Source organism: Artibeus jamaicensis, unplaced genomic scaffold (assembly GCF_021234435.1).
Source record: "Artibeus jamaicensis isolate MK-2021 breed Jamaican fruit bat unplaced genomic scaffold, CSHL_Jam_final scaffold_833, whole genome shotgun sequence".
NCBI lineage: Eukaryota > Metazoa > Chordata > Mammalia > Chiroptera > Phyllostomidae > Artibeus > Artibeus jamaicensis.
Genome location: NW_026522056.1, coordinates 16180650 through 16206547, shown reverse-complemented (window position 1 = coordinate 16206547; position 25898 = coordinate 16180650). Strand labels below are relative to the sequence as shown.

The 25898-nt window shown below is 37.7% G+C and overlaps 1 protein-coding gene and 1 non-coding gene across 5 annotated transcripts in view; both read left to right on the top strand.

Annotated features, from left to right (window-relative positions):
* Window positions 1-25898, top strand: part of DLC1 (DLC1 Rho GTPase activating protein) — a 345300-nt gene that overhangs the window by 122567 nt on the left and 196835 nt on the right. The gene's annotated exons all lie outside the window — the stretch shown is intronic.
* Window positions 16087-16222, top strand: LOC119036941 (small nucleolar RNA SNORA48). Its single transcript, XR_005080114.2, has one exon. It is a non-coding gene; the product is annotated as a small nucleolar RNA SNORA48 (small nucleolar RNA).

Below are 25898 nucleotides of genomic sequence, written 5' to 3'. Positions count from 1 at the left end.
ATACCTTCTAGACAGACTATATATATATATATATATATATATATATATATATATATATTTAATGACTCAATACTACTTTGTGCTATACATGTCAGAAGAACATTTGCTGGAGCTTCAAGATGAATTAGTTGAGATGCTATGCTAGAATGGTAATGTACAGACTGACTTGGGTTCCCTCAAAATTTATATATTGACATCTTGACCCCTAATATAACTGCATTTAACAAAAGGAAGTAATTAAGGTTAAATGACGTCATAAACATGGCTCCTGATCCCATAGGACCAGTGTGTCTACAAGAAGAGACACCAGCTAGCTCACTCTCACTCTCCCCTCACCCACTTAAAGGACGGACCTCAGGGGGGATTCAGCAAAAACACAGTCATCTACAAACCAGGAAGAGTCCTCACTAGAAGTCAGATTTGATGGCCTTGATCTTGGTCTTCTAGCTGCCAGAGTCCTGAGAAATGTATGTTGTTTAAGCCACCTCATTTCAACAAAACCAGCAGCCCTAACCGACTAATCCAAACATCAAACACATGAGTGTTTGTTGTGGGACCGAATTTTTTAAAGTTTTGGTTCAGATATCAAAATCTATTTTTAAAATGCAGTTTTAATATTTAAACATTTAAATGATTTGTTCTTTATGGTAATTACTGAGCTCTAGGAAAAATGTTTTTAACTGATGATGTAGCAATGTGATGTAAAGAGTACAGCCCTCCCCCAAATATTTTTCACTGAAATGTAATTGACATAAAACATTATATGAGTTTCAGGTACACGACATAATGACTCAATATTTATATGTACATGATGTCTTACTTCATTTGAAATGATAAAATTCATTGGTTTACAATTTTCTCTTCTATATGTCTGAACTTTATCAGTGAGCTTAGTATTAGTGACATTCAAACAAGTGAATTGAGCTGATAAATTTGACACATAAATGAATTTCAAACCAAACAACTTAATTTCAATCTTTTAAGATTCTAAGGCATATTTATATACTTACCTCTACTAAAAAATATGGTAATTATTTTGACATTCACTCACATGATACTTGTCAGTAGCTGTTGGATGCCAGTGTTGAGCCCTGGGGAGAATGACAGACCCATTCCTTGCTCACAGCCAAGCCCATAGACAATGCAACTAGCAGTGACAGACAATAGCATGTTCATGGCTATAATAGAAGTGCATGTAGCAAAAGCATCTAGCTAATTAGCAGGGCCAGGGGTGTCCTCCTAGCTTGGCATATAGTAGGTACCAGTAGCTATGTTATATAAAGGGATGTTAGTCAATAGGAATTAACCAAGCAAAGAGGTAGGGGATGAATTTTCAGGCAGGGTAAACATCATATTCGAAGGTCTGAAGTGAAAGAGCATGGCCAGTTACAGAAATAAAAAGAAGTTCCACATGGCCGGAGGGCAGAATCCCAAGGGGCTAAAACATGTAGAAGCATGTGTCCGCGGACAAACCCATTACGCTGTTTCACGCTCCATCATCACTAAATGAATTAAAACCTGTGCCCCTGGTGTACATAGGATAGACCTTTAGACTCAAAAGGGGGCTTTAGAAAAGTAATCTTTTGCTGTTTTAGTAAAAGGTAGCAAAACCTTTTACAGGTATTACATGAGTTCAGATACATTTTCTGACCCAGAAAAAAATGCCACATACCAGAAAAAAAATTCTTTAGATAGTCTGAAACCCCTGACCATAATGTCTATCTGTACTTCCTCCACATGGGAATTCCTCTTCCAAGAACTGGACAGAGAAGCCCTTGTCTTGGCCTAACTTCTGTAACGTGTCTGGGGCACGGCCTGAAAGAGTAGTGTTACTTCTAGCCACCATTCAGGGCAAAACGATCTACGTTTATAAGAACAACTAAGAACATAGGCAGAGTAATATCACCTGGGACATAAAATATGTGTATCTTTTAAAAAACACAAGAGGACTTATTTTTGTATTGAATTCATTAGAGTAGCACTGGTTAATAAAAGTATATAGGTTTCAAGTGCACATTTCTATATACAACATCATCTGTTTATTGTGTGTTCACCACCCAAAGTCAAGTTGCCTGCTGTCCCCATTTATTCTTCCTTTACCCTCTTCTACGTCCATCACTGCTTCCCCCCGTTGTATCACCACACTGTTGTCTGTGTTCATGAGGGTTTTTTTCCTTAACCCCCTTTGCTTTTCTCCCCCAGCCTTCAACTCCCCTTTGCTCTGACAGCTGTCAGTCTGTTCTCTGTATCAATGTCTGTTTCTATTTTGTTTGTTTATTTTGTTTATTCAATTCCATATGTAAGTGAAATTATATGGCATTTGTCTTTGTCTGACTGGCTTATTTCACTTTGCATAATACTCTGCAGGTCCCTTCATTCCACTGCAAAATGTAAGAGTTTCTTTTTTTTATGGCCAAGTAGTATTCCGCTGTGTAAATGTACAGCTTTTTTTATCCACTCATCTGCTGATGGACACTTTGGCTGCTTCCATATCTCGGCAATTGTAAATAGTGCTGCAGTGAACATAGGGGTACATATTCTTTTGAATTAGTGCTTCAGGTTTCCTCAGATATATTCCCAGGATTGGAAACACTGGATCATAAGGCAGTTCCATTTTTAATTTTTATGAAACTCCACACTGTTTTCCATAGTGACTGCATCATTCTGCATTCCTACCAACAGTGTACACTTTTTCCATATCCTTGCCAGCACTTGTTTGTTGATTTATTGATGATAGCCATTCTTACTAGTGTGAGGTGATATTTCATTGTGGTTTTAATTTGCATTTCTCTGATGATTAGTGATGTTGAGCATCTTTTCATATGTCTATTGGCCATCCATATGTCCTCCTTGGAAAAGTGTCTATTCAGGTCTTTTGGCCATTTTTAATTGGATTGTTTGGTGGGTGGCAGGGGGTGGGTGGTATTGTATAAGTTCTTTATAAATGTAACGCCATATCAGATGTAGCATTGGTGAATATGTTCTCCCATTCAGTGGGTTATCTTTTCATTTTGTTGATGGTTTTCTTTGCTGTGCAAAAACTTTTTAGTTTTATATAGTCCCATTTATTTATTTACTTTTGTTTTCCTTGCCCAAAGAGATATAGCAGAAAAAATATTGCTCCAAGAAATGTCCAAGATTTTACTGCCTATTTTTTCTTCTAGGATTTTTATGGTTTCAAGTTTTACATTTAAGTCTTTATTCATTTTCAGTTTATTCTTGTGTGCAGTGTAAAAAGGTCGTCTAGCTTCTTTTTTTTTTTTTTTGCATGTTGTCTTTCTAACTTTCCCAGCACCATTTATTGAAGAGACTACTTTTATCCCATTGTATGTTTTTGCTTCCTTTTTCAAATATTAATTGACCCTATGGCATGGGTTTATTTCTGGGTTCTCCATGCTGTGCCATTGATCTATATGTCTGTTTTTATGCCAGTACCATGCCGGTTTGATTACTATGACCATGTAGTATAGTCTGATGTCAGGTAGCATGATTTGAGGGCTCACTCTTTAATAAAATGGATTTCTTGTGGGGCTTTGTTGTAATTTTGCTAAGATAATTTTTTAGGTAGAATTCTACACATTTCAGCTTTTGTTTATCCTCTCTACAGAATGAAGCAATTGCTTGGATGATTTAGAATATGCATATTACTGGTAGATGTGTGATCAGTGTTATAAATATTCTGACCACAAATTTAATTAGTTTTTTCTTAATCACAATTATCACCGTTGTTGCCTTATGATTCTTTTCCCCCAAAGGCCATGTATTATATTAATGAGATAATCATGAATGGGTAAATCAATTATTTTTACACCACAAAAGTAAATTTGCTTAAGAAGCTTACCAGACAAAAAGTTCCCCCTTCACTTCCTTTTTCATCTGATGATTTTGTAGGTGTGTGTTCATGAATATGAGCCTGTATATCTATGGCTACTGTGTATCTCACAAGCACACACATGCACACACACGTGCTATTCAGCAGCCAACATGGATAACAGAAACTTGCCCTTTCATTGCAAAGGGCAAGTTTCTGTTATCCAATTATTTTTAACCAATTGCCTTAACCAACTACCCCAAGAGCTAGATTTTAAAAAGAAATCCATGTTTAGCAAGATAGAAACTTTATTTTAGCCCTGGCTGGCATAGCTCAGTTGATTGAGCACAGGCTGCAAACTAAGGGGTTGCTCGTTCGATTCCCAGTCAGGGCACATGCCTGGGTTGCTAGCCAGATCCCCAGTGGGAGCCACGTGGGAGGCAACCACACATTGATGTTTCTCTCCCTCTCGTTCTCCCCCCCTTCCTTCTCTCTAAAAATAAATCAGTAAAATCTTTTTAAAAAACTTTATTTTAAATGAAGACTTATGAATATTTGTATGCAGTATCTTATCGATAGTCTCTTAATAGACTACATATATATCTTTCAAATGTAGTCTTTATTAAAATGATTATTTTCATATTATTGTCCAATTGAAATAATAAAAGTTAAAACTGTAGGTGCAAAATATACCAATGAACTTACCCGTCTCTGCATATCTCTAAGTGAATCATGTTTTGAATTGAAGAATAAAGGGGAAATATCCAGATATTTTCTTTAATACAAAAATTTTCAGCTTTAGTCTGGTCAATGTGTTTAGGTATCAAAATGTTCTCTACTACTGTATACTAATCATTGAACTTTGGAAAACAGCAGGATCAATATGCTTATCCACACATGAATGAACATTCTATTGCTCAAAGAAGGATAAAAAAATTCACCTAATTACAAAGCAATGTTTAATGTTTAGCCAACAGTCAATATTTAGTTGACCTTGTTCTCATCTGCCTGGTATCTTACACCACACAAAGCAATGTCTCTTAATGGAAATGTCAAAATTGAAAATCCTCCTATCTGTTCCTTACGGTGAACGTATGTGATCATAAAACCCTTGAGACCTTCCAGACCTTTTCATCTCGAGCACCTAAGTCCACAGATGAGGAAACTGAAGCAAGGGAGAGAGGACAGTCTGTTGAGGGAGAGAGTGCTTCCGTGTGGGACCTGGGTCGGGCGTGAGCAGGGCCGCAGGATGTGGAGGCAGACAGTCTGGCCCCAGGACCGGCCTTCAACCGCAGGGCTCCCTTGCCTTTTTCTAGTTGTATTTAGTGTTTTACATTTTTTCATCATAAAGTTGTCTCTACATGGTTTTCTTTTATCTTTTTATAAGCATATAGAGTCATTCGGCATATAATGAGAAACACATTCTATGTGTAAAATACAACAAAATTAAGCACCAGTAAAGATTTATTGATCTCTTAATGACCTGCAAAGCACTATATAGATGTTTTGAGAGCTTGAGAATTGGCGGTAATGATACTACAGTTTTTATTTTGCTCATTACACTTTCCAAGCATTTTTAAGTTTTTCAACAAGCAATAACTGGTATATATGAATTAAACATGTATTGAGTGAATGGACATATGTAATTATATGCATGAGAAAATTTAATTAATATAAGCAATGTCAACTCAAATCACTGCAATATGAACTACTGAAACTGGTTTCTTTTGGAATTTCTTTTGAGAAATGTGTTAGAACATAGTTATCCAGAATTCTCTTCTAGGTCAGGAGTCAGCAAACTTTTTTTCATGAAGGACGAGAAGTAAATATTTTAGGCTTCCTAGGCTATTTGGTCTCTGTCACAGCTACTCAGTTCTGCTGTTGTATTGCCAAGGCCATAGGGGCTGCTATTTTTTTTTTACAGGCTATATAAAAACTATAGAATATGTTTTTCACTCAAAGACACAAGTATGTGACCCATTTCTTTGTGATTGTTTCTATCAGAAAAACTAGCATTACAAAAACAGTTTAGTGTCATTGGTGGTAAGATACATAGCTCGGGGACTAAATCCCAACACTACTTCCTAGTCTGTGACATAAGATTTGAAATTCTTTGTATGTCAGTTCTTCATCTATAAAATGATTGTAATAATAATAATACCTTCCTCATAAGATAATTGTGGGTCTGAGTGAATTAATAGATATAAAGCACTTAAACTGTGCATGGTATATAATAAATACTACACACATGTTTACTAAATAAATAGCCTTATTGTTTAAAAACACTCTTTCAGAAGAACTTCCAAAGCAATTGGTAAATCATAAAAGATAACATCATTACATTATAGCCAACTGAATGATTTATAAACAATTTCCCTGAATTTGTTTCTCTCAAAAATCTAATTCAAAAATCAAACATTTGTATCACAAGACAGTAATGAAAAATATTTAAGTTTAAGAACGATTGCCATACAAAGATGGCTTTCTAGGTCAGCTGTGAGTTCAGCTCACATAACATACAGCTGTGAGTATGTACCACATAACAACAGTTCTGTCCACGACTGACCGCATGTATGAAACCATTCCCATAAGGTTAGAATACAGCTGAAAATTCCCACTGCCCACTGACTTCGCAGCCATGGTAACGACCTAGTGTAACACATTATTCACATATTTGCGGTGATGCTGATGTAAACAGACCTATGTGCTACCAGTCATATGAAAGTATAGCACATACAATTATGTACAGCACATACTACTGGATAATAAACGACTTTGTTACTGGTTTATGTATTTACTATATTCTACCTTTTATCAGTATTTTAGAGTGCACTCTTTCTACTTTTAAAAGAATGTGCTGTAAAACAGTACGTTGGGTTAGGCTGACAGCAGCCTCAGGCATCTCAAACATCTCATGCATCTCCTGATTGCATCATTTTCTCTTGTGCTTGATTTAGTCTCAGGCTGTTTTGTACAGTAACCTGCTGTACAGGCTTGTAGCCTGGGAGCAACGGGCTATCCCACAGAGCTTAGGGGTGCAGTGGGTATGTGTAAGTGCACTCTACTGATGTTTGCACGAAGAAGGAATCACCCAGCAAGGCATTTCACAGAACATACTCCCATTGTTAAGCAGCACATGACTATAAGGGAATCTTTAAAATCTGCAGACTCTCAAGTTGACTATTCTAACATGGACGATTCTTATTTAGATACAACCTGGTGTTTTCCTGTATAATTACACTTTACATTTTCAAATAAGGTGCTTAAAATCATATTGTGTGCACACATGAAAAGGTCAACAGAGTACAATTAGTGATAAAGGACACACAGATAATAAAGCAATGGGTGTTATGGAAGAAGGTTAAATGAAGTCCAGTTGAAGTAATCCTAACATTTGTCATTAAGGTACACTTGGGTTGGCCAAAAAGTCCATTTAGTTTTTTCCATAAAATAAAAGATATATCTTTCATTTTCACCAATAACTTTATTGACTTGGCTATTTTGAGCATGTCGGCCACCTCCTGCATGGTATAACATTGGTCGTTCTCAGCCACTGTCTCAATTTGATTGTTATCAATTTCATCTTGTCTACCTGACCACGGAGCATTGTCCAGCTAGAAATCTCTAGCATGAAATCTTGCAAACCATTTTTGGTATCTTCAGTCAGTCACAGCACCTTCTCCATACACTGCACAAATTTTTTTTTTTTTTTTGCATTTCAGGTACATTTTTCCTTTCTTGAAATAATAAAGCATAATATGCCAAAAATGTTGTATATTTTCTCCTATCTTCAACTTTAAAATGGCTACACAAAAATCCACCAATTTTGATGTTTGTTTTTAATGCACACTGAAATGACAGTTGTCACAATGCAATCTAACAAAGTTGTTTCAAATGAAGTTAAAAAGACAGCTAAGCTCTACTTCAGCCATTGTACCAAAAAAACAAACTCCCTCTTTGGCCAACCCAGTAACAGCTCCAGCCTCTGACCACAGAGGGGAGTGTATGATCAGGCCTGGATCATTATAATACTTTCAGAATTTTGAAAACCAGTTAAATAAGACTCCTTATTTTAGTTTCTGGTTACCAACTAAAAGATGTAATCCTTAGTATGCTGACAGCTGTGTTGCATACCTCAAGAAGCTGGTCTCAGAGATTCAAGTCAGCAAATGAAAGAAAAGCAAAGAAGAGAGAGTTCTGATACAGTTCGATTCAATCATCCTGAGGGCACATCCACCTTGCATGCAGGATGTCTAAAATGCAGCTTACCTTCTGGTGTCCCCTCGTATCTCTTGTTACTCAATACCTGTTTCTTTCCTTGTGGGGTGACTTCTCTCTCGAGTATCCCCCCGGTGCCATGGACATGCGTGAGTGAGTAAATATGGCTGAGACAAGATGAGATCTGTTTGGGGATGGAGGAGTGGGCTGTGGCCAGTTTCTCTGAGGAGAAAAAGGCCCCAAGTACCCTCTTCCATAGCCTTTTACTGGGTTGTAATACACAGGAATACAGGGCGGCAAGGATCAAACAGTAGATAACATTTCAAAGAAATCTGAGGGTTTCAGTCTGAGTGAGTGTCTGTCAGGAAGAGAGTTGCAGAAACTTTGGGAGAAATACTCATTTCCTCTCGCACCCTTATCATATGAATGAAAGCACTCTTAGCAGAGCAGATTTCACAGGTTTATCAGCAAGTCTTTGTGGTGCCAGATTTTTCCCCAGGGCACGCTCTGGCCAGGCAAGGAGCTGCTCCCCTCCCCATCAGGTATTCAGGCTTAAGGGGATTAGAGCCAGGAAACACTTCTCCCAGAGAACATGGGGACTGGGGCTTTGACAAAGCTGGGGGCGGGGGGGCAAGAGTTTATTGCTCTTTGTCGCAGCCCCCTGAGTCCTTCCATGATGGCATCCCAAGTGATCAAGTCTTGCTTAGGTTGCCCCCCACTGTGAGGGGTCTTACCCGTCATTGACTTCCGACCAAGCTCTGGGGGCAGGGAGAGGAACTGAGGCAGCGTTTGCTACCAGAGACAGGCTTTGTCATCTGTGGCTGGCATTCCAAAGGTCCTCTCTTGCCCTTAGCCACAAGGGGTAGAGATACAATTCCTAAAACTAGGCAGAGCGGTCTACTACATTTCCTCTTCTCAGATTCATATTGGCTAATGGAATCATTTGTCTCTAAACTAGTTCTGATTTCCGGTAGTTTATTTACCTCGCCTACCCAATCAATATCAAATCCAGATGATTTTGCCTGTTTCCTTTTGTAATATTTACTTTGTTATTTGTATAACAAAAATCAACAAACTCTTGCTTCATCTTTCCACTCCCCTGATTTCTGCTCCCCAAACTAATCATTTTCAAGGGTTTGGTTTTGTTTTTAGTTTTTATTTTTGTTTTGCTGCTTCCATTGATATTTGCTTCTATCTTTCTAAAAATAACACTTAACTGATAATTCTTGATTTTTCTCTTTTAGTTATTTAACTATAAAGGATAAGAATTTCACTCTTCTACATCATATACACACACCTTAATATTAAATTATTATATTCCCTTATATAAAACAACTTTTTTCCCTTAGTTACCTCCTTTGTGGAAGACAAGGCTTATTTTCTATGTTCCCATCACTTGTTCATTTCCAAACCCTCTGCCAAACCTGCAAAACTTTAAAAAATATATTGATATTATTGATCCGGAAGGTGTGTTTCATGTAGTTTATTCTTTCTTGAAGATATTTCTCACAGAGATTCCCATTTTTCTGCTTTCCTCTGGATAACCTGCAATCCATCCTCTTCCCCACTATCAGCCTGTCACCATCACCCAGGGTACCGTGTTGGACCGTCTATTTCCTAGAGTTCATTATATTCCCCATTTCTGGGTTATTTCCTTGCTATGATAGAGCAGATCCTCCAATGTCTTCCTAAGAGGACATTGAAATTAATTTCCATGCCCAAAATGATTTAAATCTGCCCTGACATTTGATTGATAATTTATTTAATTATAGAATTCTAGCTTGAAATAATGTTTTCTTAAAATTTCTAAGCGTTACATGATTGCCTTCTCGTTTGTAGTTTTGATTTTGACAAGTCCAATGTCACCTTATTCCCAGTCCCATGTCTAATCTATTTTCTTCTTCTCAATAAAAAAATTTAGATTCTTCTGTTTATCTCTAATGTAATAAGAATTTACAATGAGCTGGCTGGTGTAGCTCAGTGGATTGAGTGTGGACTTGTGAACCAAAGGATCACAGTTCGATTCCCAGGTAGGGCACATGCCTGGGTTGCAGGCCAGTTCCCAGCAGGGGATGCACAAGAGGCAACCATACATTGATATCTCTCTCTTTCTCTCCTTCCCTTCCCCTCTAAAGATAAATAAATAGAATTTTTAAAAAATTAAAAAAGAATTTACAATGATGTCTCTTACTGTTATTCTACTTCTCCTTTAAAATTTTCTCCAGGCATTTGTTTATAACTTTAGCCTTTTATTTCTGAAGATACTCTCTCATTTTAAAAAATTATTTCTTCCTCTTGGTTTTCTGCGTTTTCTCCAAATATCCTACAATGTAGGTAGAGGGCCTCTTGGCCTTATTCTCTGTTTTTTTAACCTTTGTTTTCCATTATCTATGCCTTTGTCATTGTTATCTTCTTTCTGAGAAATTTTTTCCGAATATATTTTCTAAAACTTCTGAATTTTTAAATTTGTTACAAAGATGCAGGAGACCATTCACATTCTCTGCATACTCCTTTTCTACGGCGCCCTGTTCTTATTGTGGTGTTTTTTTTATCACTTAATTCTTCACTGATTATAATTCTTTTTACTCAATTCCTACCACACACAGCATTTCTCACAGCGTTAAGTTTCAGAGGAACAGCATTGATCCTGGCTATCGCAATAGTTCAGTGAGATTATACCTTTGTCAGAGTGCCACATGGTGAACCCTAACCCATTGGACAGACTTAGGTGCTGATAAAACCACCCCAGGGGATAAGAATAATTTACCCACAATTTGGTGTGGCTATAGAGCACAATTTAACTTTCCAGGAAGTATATCGCCATCAGATCTTAAGCTTCTCAGAGGCAAGAAACATCCATTTTACCTTTTGGGGGACCCTTTGGTGGATGAATTAATTATGGAATTTATGGCTTAGGCCAGATTATTACTGAATTTGGGACAACTTTGAAATATGTGAACTTTTTAAAGACAATAAAACAACAATAGGCACCATAGCATATTAACATTTTAAGGAATCAGCTAGTCAAAAACCTTTGTTTTGTAGGAAAGGAAATTAAGAGCAGAAATTCATGTCCATTGGGCCTATGAAAGAAAAGCAACCAAAAAAAGTAGCAACAAAAAGTAAACAGGACCATATGCAGGAGAAAAATCAGCATAACACAATTAGACATAAAATCTAGCCTAAAGAGCGCCTGGATTGCTCTTCACCCTTCTCCTGCTCATCACTGAGGTCTCTGTTCTGAAGTCCCCACCCCAGAGACATTTCCCTGTGCCCCAGCACCATGTCTTACCCCCACCTCTCATGCTCTCCCCGCAACTCTGCTTGCTTTTCTTTCATAACATTTGTTGCTGATTTTACATTTTATTAATTGCTTTCCATCTGCCCCGTCTAGAATATGAGTCCAATGAAGAACAGCAGGGAGTTGGTTGTGTTTTATTCACTGCTATATTCCTGCTACTAAGCTATAGTAGTCATTCAGTCAAGATCTGTCAAATGAATGGAAAAGAAGGGAGACATAAATGTGAACCGTTGAGCCACAAATGAAACACGTTATAAACTACTCATGTGATAGACTTTCTATACCAGTAATTCTTGATCTGGAGAGAATCACATTTCTTTTGTGGCTTTACAAAATCTAGGAATTGTTTTCTTAAGAAATAAGTGCACACATGCACAAATAAATCTGGTGTGCAATTTGGGGGGTTCAGAAACTAGGGGCCCCAGGTAAAGAAATCCTGCCTCATGTAGTTTTAGGCTGACTTTTGGAGAAATGAACTTCTAAACTTAAGTCAGAAGTAATCTCTGATTCTTAAATGTTTTCTGGAGATGTGAGCCTTCCACTCTCCTTACTGCAAAACAGTGAAATAGTGACCGCTCACTTCTTCCCTGTGTCATACCAGAAACCAAGTGTGACTTAAACATCAATGCAAACACCAACAGAGTATCTAGAATACTAAACTCTCACCGGCTGCCTGACGTGATCTCTAACAGTCTGCCCTCTACAAGAAGAAAATGGCAAACTGAAACTAGAGGATTGAAAAGATAACACTTTATTTCTTGATCACTTCTCTGCCTAGCCCTCTAACTGCTTCCTGTGCACCACCTCATTCTTGTAAACCCCTGGAAAGTTGTCACCGGAAACTAGAAAAATCGCACGCTGTGCCTTACCCTGTCTGACTTAGAGGCCAATTATGGTGTCGTTGGCACATGCTCATCCCTTTGCGTAGCCATTTTAAACTTTGGAAATTGTTCCTGTTTGTATCTCATTGTCTTTTAACCTCACAGAAACTCTCTGATAAAATTTCTATTTTGGCAAGCAAGAGAATGGTTCAGGTAATTTAATATCAATCATTGCACAAATATTTACTGAGCTCCTACTCTTAGAGAAATTTATCTCTGTCTTATTTGAACTACATGCATTGTTGTATATGAAGTGCTTCTGGTTTAACAAAAATCCCAGACAGTCACTGCATTGGGTTTAATTGCTGGACTAATTCACAGACATTTTGTTGGGGGGAGGGGAATAAGAAAACAAAGTAATATAAAAGTAAAATTACAGGTGTTCATAACAATTGCTGATGCTGTGGAGTTCTTTGATTCCCATAAGCAAACAGTAAAGGCTGTCTGTCGTTACTCCTCTGTTTCCACAATTGTAGGCTGATGCACACAAGTTGCTAGTGAGACTGGTAGCCACCTTCTGTGGGCCGGTGGTGAAGCCAGGGCCCACCCTCCTTGCACAGCTAAGACATAGGAACAAGTCTGAACTTTCAGCATCAGGAATCAGGGTTTATTCATTTTGTGTCTTCACAAAATGGTGGCATTGGTGAAGAATAAATGCTCACTAAATACTGATTTTCCCAATTGGTATCCACACTTGGTATTCATACATCCTAGAGTATGTAAAACAATTGCATACCTGAAGGACAGTTTCTCTAGTTTGGGACAGTAATTGCCACATGTTTCTGCTTTGTAACAAAACCCACAAGCCTGTTCCCATGTGCCAGCCCTTAACTTTAAGATTTGACTTCAGCGGAGATGGTAGCCACAACCTCGGCAACAAGTGTTTCCAGTTACACTAGAGCCATGATTTATTTAAACCATGATATTGTTACCCTAGTTTATTTTTAACCATTTTGAACATATATGATCTCACTTCAGCTTCCAACAGGCGTCTTGGATGAAGCTTGGATGAGGATATTATCCTGGTTCCCAGGCGGTAGATTCTGAGGGACAGACAGGCCCAGTGACTTGTCTAAGGTCAAATGCAAGGGAGAGCACAACTGTCACCAGTTAAGTTTCTTTGAATTGCAGCAAACCATCTGCAAAGGCAACATTATGGCAATCCTGAGGATTTTAACTAAGATATTTTCATTAACTAAGTGAAATTTAGCCAATTTAACTAAGATATTAAGTTCTAGCTGTACTATTAGTCTACTGACATTGAAGGATATTGTTCAACATATGGTAAGGGATCAAAATGGGACTTATTGACACTAAGGAACTCATGTTTAATTAAGTAATTTAGTGATTACAATACTGAGTTTTCCTTTGTTGCTCAAATCTAATTCTGTTAAACATCAATAACATTATGCTTTCTAGTTTTATTTTATAAAAAGTATGGGAAAGGTGCTTTGTACATACAATGACATATATATACATATATAGTAACATATACATTGTCTTGGAAATTCAGTATTCTTCATTTTGTCTTTCCTTCCTAAATTCTCTGATACACACACACAGAAAAGTTGAACATGTAGCAAGACATCAGAATCTGCCCTCTGATTTTTTCATCTACTTACAATCCAAAATTAAATCAAGGCATTAAAAATAATTACAAAATAACAAATTTCCTAGAATATGTTATTATCCTGCATCATGACCTTTGAAAATATTGGACCAATTATTTCACGTAACTGTGAGTGAATTCATCCTTAATTCCAAATGAGGTAATTTATTACTCTAAAATGAGACAAATAAAGAGTAATTTAATTTTACAACAATCCTAATTGAATCAGAAGTTTCTTTACTTGAACTCAAAACCATATTGCCAGTATCTAATGTGTGTAATGGAGGTAATATCCACATGCTGTGCTCTTTCATACAAACTTTCTCTTATGTTACATAACCAAGATTTTTATATAGCAGAAATAGAAAGAAATTAAATATCTTTATACTATCCTGGAATTCAGGCCCACAATAAAAGCTTTATCAAGTAAGTATTTGAACAAATCTCCATTATATTTATATTTTTTTCCTCTAAGAAAGAGGTTATTCTCTGCCTTTGGCCAGAAATGATTGATTTTTTTTCACTTTGTTTATATTTTTTATTTTGTCTACTTTAGCTGATTATTTAGTAAATCATTCACTTCTATTCAGTGATTTATATACCTAAGTTATATTGGAAAAGGAGACAAATTTGATACAGCCTCAATGTTTTTACTTTGTCTTCTTGAAATAACATTAATATCACATAACAAGTATATCTATTTATATTTGGGTGGATCACTATATAGTGTTTTCAGATTTTTATTAATCATTACAACAACCCTGTAAGTGCTGCTGTTATTCTTATCTTATGGATAAAGAAGATGAGGTAGAAGCCATGGGCATGTGGTCAGTAAGCAACTGAGCTAGTACTGAAACCCAGGCTTCTGATTAGTCCAGTTATTTCTGACCACACAGCAGAGCCCCAGGAGCAGGCACACAGCTTAGCCGTGTGGGTCAGCACAACTGCTTAATCCTGACTGGTTCATCGCTGTAAGGCTTCAGTCACTATAAACCTGACTACAAAGCACAAGCCAATCTCATGCATTGACAAAAATACACTTCTCTTTTGGAGGGTAAAAAATGGCCCCTGGAATTGTTATTTCTCTAGCCTGGAACATTAAAATAATTTAGCAAATATCATAATCTGTATTGATAAATTATCATTTCTACCATTGTAATTCAACCCCCAGTCTCAAGAAATCATATTATCTTCACCTTAGGATTGGGTATGTTACAGAAATAAACTTCAATAAGGATTCTGCTGCTTTGGATTCTAGCAGAAAATGAAATACGCTTTATACATTTAGAGGAATGGTCTTCAGCTCCTACTGGAAGTAAAGTTGAATACAAAAGTTGAATTTTAGGGGGTGGAGGGGGTCAAATACATGGTGATGGAAGATGGATTGACTTTGGGTATTGGGCACACAGTGCAATATACAGATTGTATATCTGTATATCATAGAAATACACACTTGAAACATGTTTCATCCTAATAACCAATGTCATCCCAATATATTTTATTAAATAAATAAATCAATGAAACACATAATGACCAAAAAAGTTGAATTTCAGAAGGAAAATAGTTCACCCAGTTGTATTATCAAAGATTCTGGCTTTGATATCATACTTTTTTCTTCTTCTGGCTAAAATTCAGATATACTATACAATAAATTTTACCTTCATAAATGAAAATGTAAATCTTTTCAAAATTTCCAAGACAGCTGTTTATGAAAATCTGTTCTTTTTATCAAAACATAAGGTTGTTTTACAACTAATAGTCATAGTTATACATGCTTTAGTATAAGTCCAATAAGTATTAATTGATTAATTTTGCCATGTGCGTAAGGAAGAATATCCTGTGGTGCTAAGTTCTGTGGAACAATAGGTCTAGATTTGGCCTGGACATTTTGTTCATTACTAGTGTTTCCTACAAGGCAGAATGTATGATGTATATTGTCCTGTAGTTCTTGAAGCCAACTGGTGCAGAACAGGGTTTCTACCAGTGTAGCCAACGGATGATTTACCATGAGGGAAAATGGGATGTTCTTTTCAGATACGCTTCAGTCCAGGTTTAGACAGCTCTCCCCTAATTGTCCTTCACCCAATGTCAGAAAGTCCCATGACTTCATAGCAAACACGAAGTTATCGGAAAAAGATTTACTTGGGTGTTCACATTGTCTTCTGTGCAAATAATAGAGCTCCATAGAGAAAAATGTTGGGCCGCATGTCTTCGGTTTCCATGTTCTCTGAACATGATTTCCTTCTTTTAAGGAGGTCTATATTTTTGTCCCTGATCTGGGTAGAGTTGCACCTGGCTTGGTGGTGCTTGTCTCATATCAGCCAGGGACAAAGTAACTCCTTGTCTATCTCAGGTGGGCTTTTGGTCTGTGCCCATGCCTGGTTCTTGCCTTGGACACATGGAAAAAAAAACATGTTCTATATTTGCCCTCCGATGAACTTTAGGCAGATTCTATTCCCATTTGCCTAGTTTTCTCCACTCACGCTAACTGCCATTTGTCATTCTGAACCATTTAGGAGCTCACATGTAGTTTGGGCTCCCATGCTTTTTGTTTTTATACATTCTAAACATTGTTTTTTTTATATATTCTAAACAAAACCATGTTTGAAATGACAGAGAAAAGACAGGAGAACACTTGCACAAATTGGAGAGCCATTTCCTACTGTGGCTTTACATTCCCCTTTTGAGCTATTTAAGTCTTAGAAAATTTTTATTCTTCATTTTATAATACAGGTAAGGAAAACATATTTTGCAAGAATTTTTATGAATTTAATAATAAAACACACATCACCTGGCTAGTGTGGCTTAGCAGATTGAGTGCCAGCCTATGAACCAAAAGGTCACCAGCTTGATTTCTAGTCGAGGGCACATGCCTGGGTTGTGGGCCAGGCCCTCAGTAGGGGGCGCATGAGAGGCAGCCACACACTGATGTTTCCCTTTCTCCCTCCCTTCTCCTCACTCTAAAAATAAATAAATCTTTCAAAAATAATAATAAGACACACATCAAAGGAAAATTTAATTTAATTATATATGAAGTAGTAGTAAGTGCTATATAAAAACAGTATCATTTTTTAAAAGACAATTAAATTATTGAGTTATTTTACTTAAATAACTTCTCTGGAATCACGGTGCTATGGAAATTCCATAGAAGTGATTTAATACATCGCTCTGCCTCCAGGGAGAATAAGTAGAGACCTCACTTTGTAAACTTCTATACAAGAGATTCCAGAATTAGAGAATCACTTTTATGCATCCATTGCAGTAGAGACTCAGTATAATTCTGAAAACATCACATTTAAATATATTGTTCTAAATATACTATTTTAATTCTCTAAAATACCAATTAACCTTGGTTAATTGGTGGTTTAATCAAGTAACCCATAATTTACTTCTCAGAAAAAAGGCAAAGCCAGGAACATCAGCCTAAGTGTGTATTTACTCTTCCAAGGAGCACATAGGGTCCACCGTGTATACTCTGCTTGCTCTCTGACCTCACGGGCTCTTCCTGAAACCAGAGGGTGGGGTGTAAAGCTCCCATGTTTGGAAACAGAAGGAACTACATGAGCCAAAGTCTTTAAAGAGAGATTGCGCTGTGGTCATTATGCCGTATTTGCTATGGCAGGAAAATAACCATTGAATGCATGAATAAGTGGAACAACAAATCAGTGTTTCTCTCCATAAAATCAATTAGAAACCATTTTTAAAATTTACAAGTATTGAGTTAAATATCTGAGAATCAATTTCTTAAAATATATATGTACATAATACATATATATTTAAAAAGCTCCACTGCAGCCAGATTTTGCGAGGTTTTTTAGTATTAGTTGAGTCTATCAGCCAAAGGTGAAAATTGGCCTTGATCTTGAGCATGGGATAATAGAACAATGCTTATTTCTCTTCTATTACAAACAAAGCCTGGGCAGTAAATGCAGACTTCACACACCTACGTGTGTCCCGGTCAGTGAGCACGACGACCCACACCGTGAGAGGCACTACACCGGTATTGGCAGGACAAGGAGAAAACAGATTCATAGCTCTTGTCCTTAGAAGTCTTAGAGTTTAATCAAAGAAATAAGACATGATATTTAAATACATAACAAAAATATGTAAAAAGATGTTTAAATAATAATATATATCAGATAAATGCTACATTAGTAGTGGTAATATTTTCTAATCATACCATGAGGGGAGGGCTGGAAAATACCCAAAGCCATGCACCCCCAAAATTCAGTAGAATTTCCTTCCCATAGGCCTCTCGAGATTTAGTTTTGATGAGAGGAATCCAGACAGGAATAGAACTGACCATACCTAGGTTGACATGATGACAGATCGAACCTGTCTGGGGGTGACTCGGATTCCATTTGTGCCATGGGCTGGAGGCCAGCACGGGAATGTGCTTTCCTAGGACAGGGCTTCAGCCCTGAGAAGCCCTTCTAGCAAACTCAAGGATCTATACCAGTATTACCATTTTTGTCATTCAGTATAGTTTATATTAGTTTCGGGTTTACAGTATAGTTGTTCGACTTTATATAATTTACAAAATGATCCCCTCGATAAGTCTAGTACCCACCTGGCACCACACAGTTACTACATATTATTCACTATATTCTCTAACGCTGTACTTTCATCACTGTGGAAAAGGTGAAGGGATTAAGAAGTGCAAATTGATACTTCTCAATATTATCACTTTTCTGTGTGTCTGGAAATGAAGAATTTGGGGAGCTCTGGGAGACCAGTAGAGACTCACACCACCAGGAAGGCATACTTGTTTTGAGCAAAGTCTGGGGAGGGCGTGGCTAGGAGAAGGCGCTTCCTTGTTTGGCCCGCCATTTAGACTGTGACCAGCCATTCATTCCAAGGCAGGAAACTGAGTCTTCATCTTTTCCACAGGGCTGTGTGGTCTCTCACATAACAGCTGTTTAAAGCTGAACTGGATGAATCAATGTCTAGATCAATGATTCAGTGAAGAAGTGTCTGGTTCCTCCCACTCACTCCTGAACTCGCTGCAGCCCAGCTTCCCGTCCCCACCAGGTTTCCACGGCTTCCAGGGACTTCCCTGATTCCCGTGGTGCTGGACGAATGATTGCATTTTTATTCTCATCTTACATGATGTCAGCTGTACTTCCATCTCCAGACTATGCTTCATGTTTAAAATGTCTTTCCTGTCAGCTTCTATGCCATCACACACTTCTGGTTTTTCTCTCCTCTCTGGTTCTGATCAGTCCCCTCCTTCTCTCCTTGGCCCTTAAATCTGGCATCCAGTCCCAGACCCACTCACACACAGCAGGGACTCATCTCTCCAGCTCTGGGCCCCGCCGAATTTGTATTCAGCCCCCACCTCTATTCTGACCTCCTCACTCCTGTAACCAGTGGTTGAAAAATCTCTGCGTTGTCTCTACTAAACGTGTCTGACCCCAGTTCAGCTCTGTGACCATCAGTCCACTCCCAGGACAGGCTTCTCTACCTTCTGTGCCTCCAGTGCTCCATCGATTCAGCTTTGTGTGGTGGGAGCTGAGTGTCTGGCTTGGCAGCTGCTGTTCCTACACTCCCACTGTCAGTCTATCTCCAAGTGTCTGCTGCTGATTCTCCCTCCAAGATGTAAGCTAGGTCTGACCACCTTTCCCCACCTTTGTCTCTAGCACTGCAGCCTGAGCATAGTTACTTTTATTTCCCCAGCTATTATTTCTAACCTGTTAACACTGCCTCTGGTCTCTTCTCCCTGATGTGTTCGACTCATAACAGACAGAGTCATCTTTAAAAAGTGAAAATCAGATCACATCACTCATCTACTTCACAACCATGGATAGATTCTCAGCACTTAACATAAACTACAAGGTGTTGAGTAACCTGGTTGCTTACCTAATTCTGTGGCATCATCTCATGCCATCCTTTCCCATCACTCACAGGTGATGCCAGCCACAGGTTCCGTTTCCAGAACTGAAATCAAACCAGTGTGTTCACCTAGCTCAGCAGTTCACAAAGTACGGTCCCCAGAGCAGCAGCAGTAGCATCTCCTGGGATCTTAAGAAAATATAAAGTATCCAGCCCCACCCTAGACCTACCGATGTACTGAATCCGAAACCTCCAGGAGTAGGGCCCAGCAGGTGACCTTGATGTGCACTCCAGTTTGAGAACCACTGATGTAGCTAATCAGAGAAGGGAGTTCTCAGAAGTCCCACTTTTACTTGAATTTGTTACTTAGACATAAGTGATTTGCTGGGCTCTTTTAGTGGATTTAGTGAAGGAAAGATATTGGAGGCCAGTGTCGCTTGCCCAGCTTAATAAGTTGGCTCCTGTTGGAGTAGGGCCAGCAGTAGGTGGCTTTTGAGTCATGAGTGGCAAGATATAGACATAATATGTGTATTTTTTGTGAGCCTTCCGATGTTCTGCTATACTCCATCTTGACTTAAGGAGAGGTCAGCTGATACTCAGAGAACTGTGGTCTGAGGGCAAGCTAGTCTTCCGTAAATAAAAAGCCAGACCCTCTTACTGTCAAACATCACTTCTCAGTTCCTTGAATCATTCGTGAAATTTCCTATGTGTGTCTATTTCTGTCTCTCAAATCTCAAGTTCGCTGAAACTAGGAATTATACTTCATTATTTTTAATACCCTCCTCATTGCCTTGCAATACAAGTTTTTAGTATATGTTGGATGAGTGGTTGATAGAGCCATTTTTTCTTTAATTAGGAATATATATATAAACCACTGCATGTTTAAAGTGTGATGCAAGAAGACAATGTTTTTTCCCCAGAGAATATCCAGGGCCAACCTTCATCTCTGAGTGCCAAAAGTTCTTTCTCTGTGCGTTCTTAAATCTCTCTAGCATTTTCCAAAGAGCTCCAGCAGCTGTTCGTCTTCACATGAAAGGCCATTATTTACTGAGAATCATTCCCTCACAGCCTGCTGCATTTATGTCTCCACCTTATGATCAGGCCTCAGAAACCGCCCACTCGCCAGCCTCCCTGTTTGAAGCAGAGCAACAATTTGGGCCTTCTGACATTTCTCTATGCATGTGCAAAATTATGGTCCCAGAACGTGTTTGAGTGTTTGAGAAGGGTTGTAGAAGTATCGTGCAATTTAGTATGACTATTGGAAGCAAGAATAAGATTTTTTTCTATGTATCACATTATCCCTTCTTGCCATACGAGAAATGATTCAACAGTCTCCTCGAGGGACCGGCTCTGGTCTGAAAGCCAAAAGCTCATTAGCCTCGCTCCTATTTCCCTTCAAGACTTCCAAGACTCCGAACAAGCTGTAAAAGCAAAAACCCAGGGCCGATGAGCTTCTGAGATTTCTTTTTCCTCATTCATTTTTTTCCAGTTGTTTTATAAAATAATTGCCATAAATTACAGGATCCTAAAAGAAAAATTCTCTGTTATGATCCTCAACTTCCAGTGAGTATCTTTGTCGCATCTCTTTTCTACATAGTTCCTTCATATGCCTGTAGAACTTCAAGAAACTCGGAACATTTTTTAGCATTTAGTATTCAAACACATCAATCACTTGGAATAGCTTACGGTAAATAATCTTTATATAGCATCACCAAAGAACTGTCAAAAGACTGCTTGATACCCTAATAGTTGCCATATATACATAGTATATAAAACACAGAAGCATGACGTCTTTGAGATTTATCAAGGAAAACACCACTGTAATTGCATTTCGGTTGGATTAAATTGCAAATTTTGAAGTTTCATGAAGACCACAATAGCTTAATGTGTAGGATTCCAACCTGAAAAATATACACATTCCATTTTTCATTTAATAAGTGAAAAAGTACACGGTTTTAAGTTGGTCCGGAGGGTAAGGGCTTATTCAGATTAACACAGAAAGGAGAAAGAAACCAGTATTCTATTGCTAAAGTGAGAGCTTATTTTGAAGTCACTTTTAAGGAAGTGCCCTAGAGACAGGAGTGCTACGTGTCCCCCAACAATATGAGCCACTAAAAACTTTAGTTTACTGTCTGTGCTACTTCTAGAGAGTCCCCTTGGTAACATATTTGAGGTACAAAAAGAAAACATTTTCCAGCGTGGCTAGATCTCTCTCTGATGTAGGGCAGGAAAAAAAAATCCAGTCTGATTTGTTCAATTTTGCACTCCCTGCTCTCCAGTAGCAGCCTGTCCGTACCCTGCTCAGAGGCGCCTCTTGTTAAGCTACAAGACTGGCTGCCCTGAGATACAGTAACTGTCTCACATAACTCGTACGCCAGCTTGCTGGATTAACATACACTGATACCACACTAAGGTATCTTTCTGTATTTTCAAAGTCTCCAAAATATGTTTATAATCAGAAAAAAATATTTATTTTCAAGAGAAGTAATACTACCAACTAGCAAAAGACTTATTTTAGACCTCGTAGGATGACTGTGAGGATTAAGACACTATCTATAGGTATTCAATAACAATGGGGTATTCATTTTGCTGCCCTGCCTTATGCTACATATGTGTCAACATGGTGTGAACCATATGCGCTGTACATTCACATCATGTTTTGTTGAAAAGTCTAAGTTCCTTAAGTGTAGAAATAAATTTTTATTACATCCTATATCACTTCTATTTTGACTTAAAATGTACAAGGAAGCTCAATAAAGATAAATTAATAAGTGATGACCATCAACCTAAGCAAGATGCTTAACTGCGAGAAATGATGGAAGAGAATAATAAAGAACAGAGGCGAGCTTCCCTTGGGTCTGCCACAAAAGAAAATGCTATTTAACTGTAGGAAAAATTTGTATTCTTTCTATTAACTTAATGTCTTTAAACATGAAATAGTCTTCTAATGGAGCTCTAAAACACCTAGTTCCTTAGGAAATAAGATGAGTTTTAATTTAGGTATAGTTTTGCAAATATGTACAATAGATAGTGTTAAGTTCCTCATTCAAATATATAGGCAAATGAAATAGTGATTTGTTGCTGCATAATGAATATCCACCGCATTTCACAACTTAAAAGAACAGTGAGCATTTATGATCTTTATGGGTCAGAAATTCAGGAGCAGTTCAGTTGGGCAGTTGTAGCTTAGCATCTGTCATGAACCTGCTGTCAAGATTTCTTAAGGCATGGCTGGGACTGGAGGACCTGTTTCAGAGATGGTTCATTCAAATGGCTGTTGTCATGTGAGCTGCACAGGGGGACTTGAATGTCCTCATGACATGGGAGCTGGTTTATATCAGTTCAAGCTGTCCAAAGAGAGAGCAAGGAGGAAGTCTTGATGCTTTTTAACATACCTTGTCAGAAGTCACACACCTGTCATTTCTGCTGTATTCTATTAAGCAGGGGGATGAGGCTCTATCTTTTAAAGAGAGGAGTGTCAAAGAATTTGTTGACATATATTAAAGCCATTACACTAAGCTCTGTGAGCCATGCCACTCTGCAGTAACAAAATAGTACTTCATAGACCTCACATGGTTTCAGTTTGCCAAGGATTTTTCTGACAGTCATTTCCAAGAGAAACACAAACATTGCAGCACAAATGAAGAATCATTTAAATTTTGAAACTATAAAGATAAGCTAAATTTTATAACTAAGAAAACAGTGACCTAAAGTGCTTAACCTTTCGAAGGCTATAGGACTAAATATGAGGTCTCTAGAAACCCGGTTTAAATCCTTTAGGCTTTAATTAAATGTTCGATTGTCAGATCCATATGAAATCCAAGGTAAAAATCTGAATTCGAGTTAACAGTTGGCCTCCAACAAAGTAAGTTTTAAAAGAGATACAAGTAGATAAACGTGCTAAAGTACATGCAATTTAAGTAGAACAAAGAGATTCCGAACATATAACAATCATTTGTTTATTTTACCAATTGACATAGGGTTGTCTACCAAAGCCAGAACAGCTTGGGCATCCAACAGCAGTAGCTACCAGTTAAAACAGCCAGTAGATAGATAATATCTTAAATATTTTGATTAACAAATTAAGTATTTAATGAAACAATTTTGATTTTCTGTTTGCAATTTTGTTCATTATAAAAGAAATTTACTATGGTTCTTTTAGAAAAAGAAGTTCAAAACCCCAATGTAAATAATGCATTTGAATAAAAATATTTTTCAGGGCTACTTCAATAAATCTTTCAGCACTCAGTGTTCCCAGAGTGAAGAATACGTGGGAAGCACCATTTGTAAATGATGTTTTTGACCCAAATACTAAAAAAAAAGAGAGTTGGAAGAATTTTAAAAAGAAGTGTACCAAAGAATATACCACATTTACTAAATTCTTATAAAAGACACGTAAAAATAGTTGGAGAGCTATTTGCATTCTAAGGCCCTTTCTGGGCCTTGTGGATTTGTTGTCAATCGTTATCAGGAGAGCCTGCAAATACCAGCCAGTTTTAAAAGCGTGTCTTTCTTACTAGAAAAAAGAGGATGGATGGATGGATGAATGAATACATAGATAGACAGACAGACAGACATTTCAGAAAACCCTCCATCCAGTTTTGCTGAGAACTGGAAGAACTATTTTCCTGACTCAGGACTCTTATAATGATAACTTCTTATAAAATAAAAAGCCAGTGGAAAAAGGGAAGAGTCTCATTACAGGGGACACATTCTCTTTGTTACTAAAAGGTACTGAACTGCTTAGGTATCTCACTTTGGAGTCACTTTATAATGTCTAGTTCCTTTATTGACCATGTCCCTGTTTAGCATATAGATTAATAACTATGAATAGTTTAAAATATATTATTCTCTTCTAGTACTACATTTTGCATTTTAAGTAATTGAAATTGATATCAGTTTTGTAGGTGTGTGATCCCACTATATTTTAATCCTGAAAAGGGGGAAAATACAACATTGTTTTTATATTTTTATTTAAAGTTGTGCTACCAAATATTTTCTTCTGTTAATTAGAGAAAATAAATCATTGGATGAAGTTTCACCAATGCTTAGAGTTACCCCAAGAGGAACCTAAATTCTCTCTTGACCAAAGCTTCTCTCTCTGACTTTCCTCTCAACCCTCTTTCCATTCTTCTTAAAGGTCCTGATCCAAACTTCTTCCTGGTCTTCTATAGTCTCTTCCCCTGTTTGGCCCCTCCTAGCATCATTCATTCAGACCCTGCTCACAGTGTTCCCCTCCCCAGCCAGCATACACAGTGCCCATAGATGTGAGCATCAGTTCTGCAGTGATAACTGGTCCAGAGGGCTGGACCCGGCCATTTCCTCCCTGTCTTTTCTCCTAGAGCTCTAGATTATCGCCTTCTCTCCCCATCTCTTACACTCTACTCCACCTTTAATTAACATTTGTTGAAAAGGTATTTTTAAAACACTTAGCTGATGATAAAGTCAATTTTCTCTAACTTCTAAAGGTATGTGTAAATTTCAGTTAACCATGCTATCACTGTAGGCTTTATTACTAATGTGCAAAAACATTTTGTTTTTGCATATTAATAGCATGGTTTATACACATACCTTTAGAAGTTAATAAATTTTATAGAGAGAATTAGTATCAAAGCAATTCAATCTGCACGTAAATGGCTTCATACTTTCTAGTTAATTATCTTTTCACCTATGTTTATAAACAAAAAGGTGGCTAATAATTATTACTTTTTTTTTTACATTCAGTGATTATAATGTTTTCACCTTAGTTCAAAATGTGTCAGTGCTATAAATGTTATCTCACAGAAGGCTCAGAATTTGCTAACCCATTTGGAAATGCAATTTTCTGGGACTAAGATAGACCTAAAAGATATATCAGTGGTTCCTAAGACTTTTTCACGTATTACAATCTATGCTCTAACTAACCCCCAGAGAGAAGAGGCAGGAAGAAACACAGAATTTCCACTCTCATTCATAGGAGAAAGAAAGGAACAGGAACAGAGGTGTACTGGTCAGGGCTCCGATAAGAAATAGAAGGAAAACTTGAAACAGGATTCTGCGGGGAAGGAACACTCAGAAAGAGACCGTACAGCGGGGGTGTGGGGTGGGAGAAACACAGGGAACAGTGCAGAAACACAGGGAACAGTGCAGAAACACAGGGAACAGTGCAGGAACACAGGGAACAGTGCAGGAACACAGGGAACAGTGCAGGAACACAGGGAACAGTGCAGGAACACAGGGAACGGTGCGGGAACACAGGGAACAGTG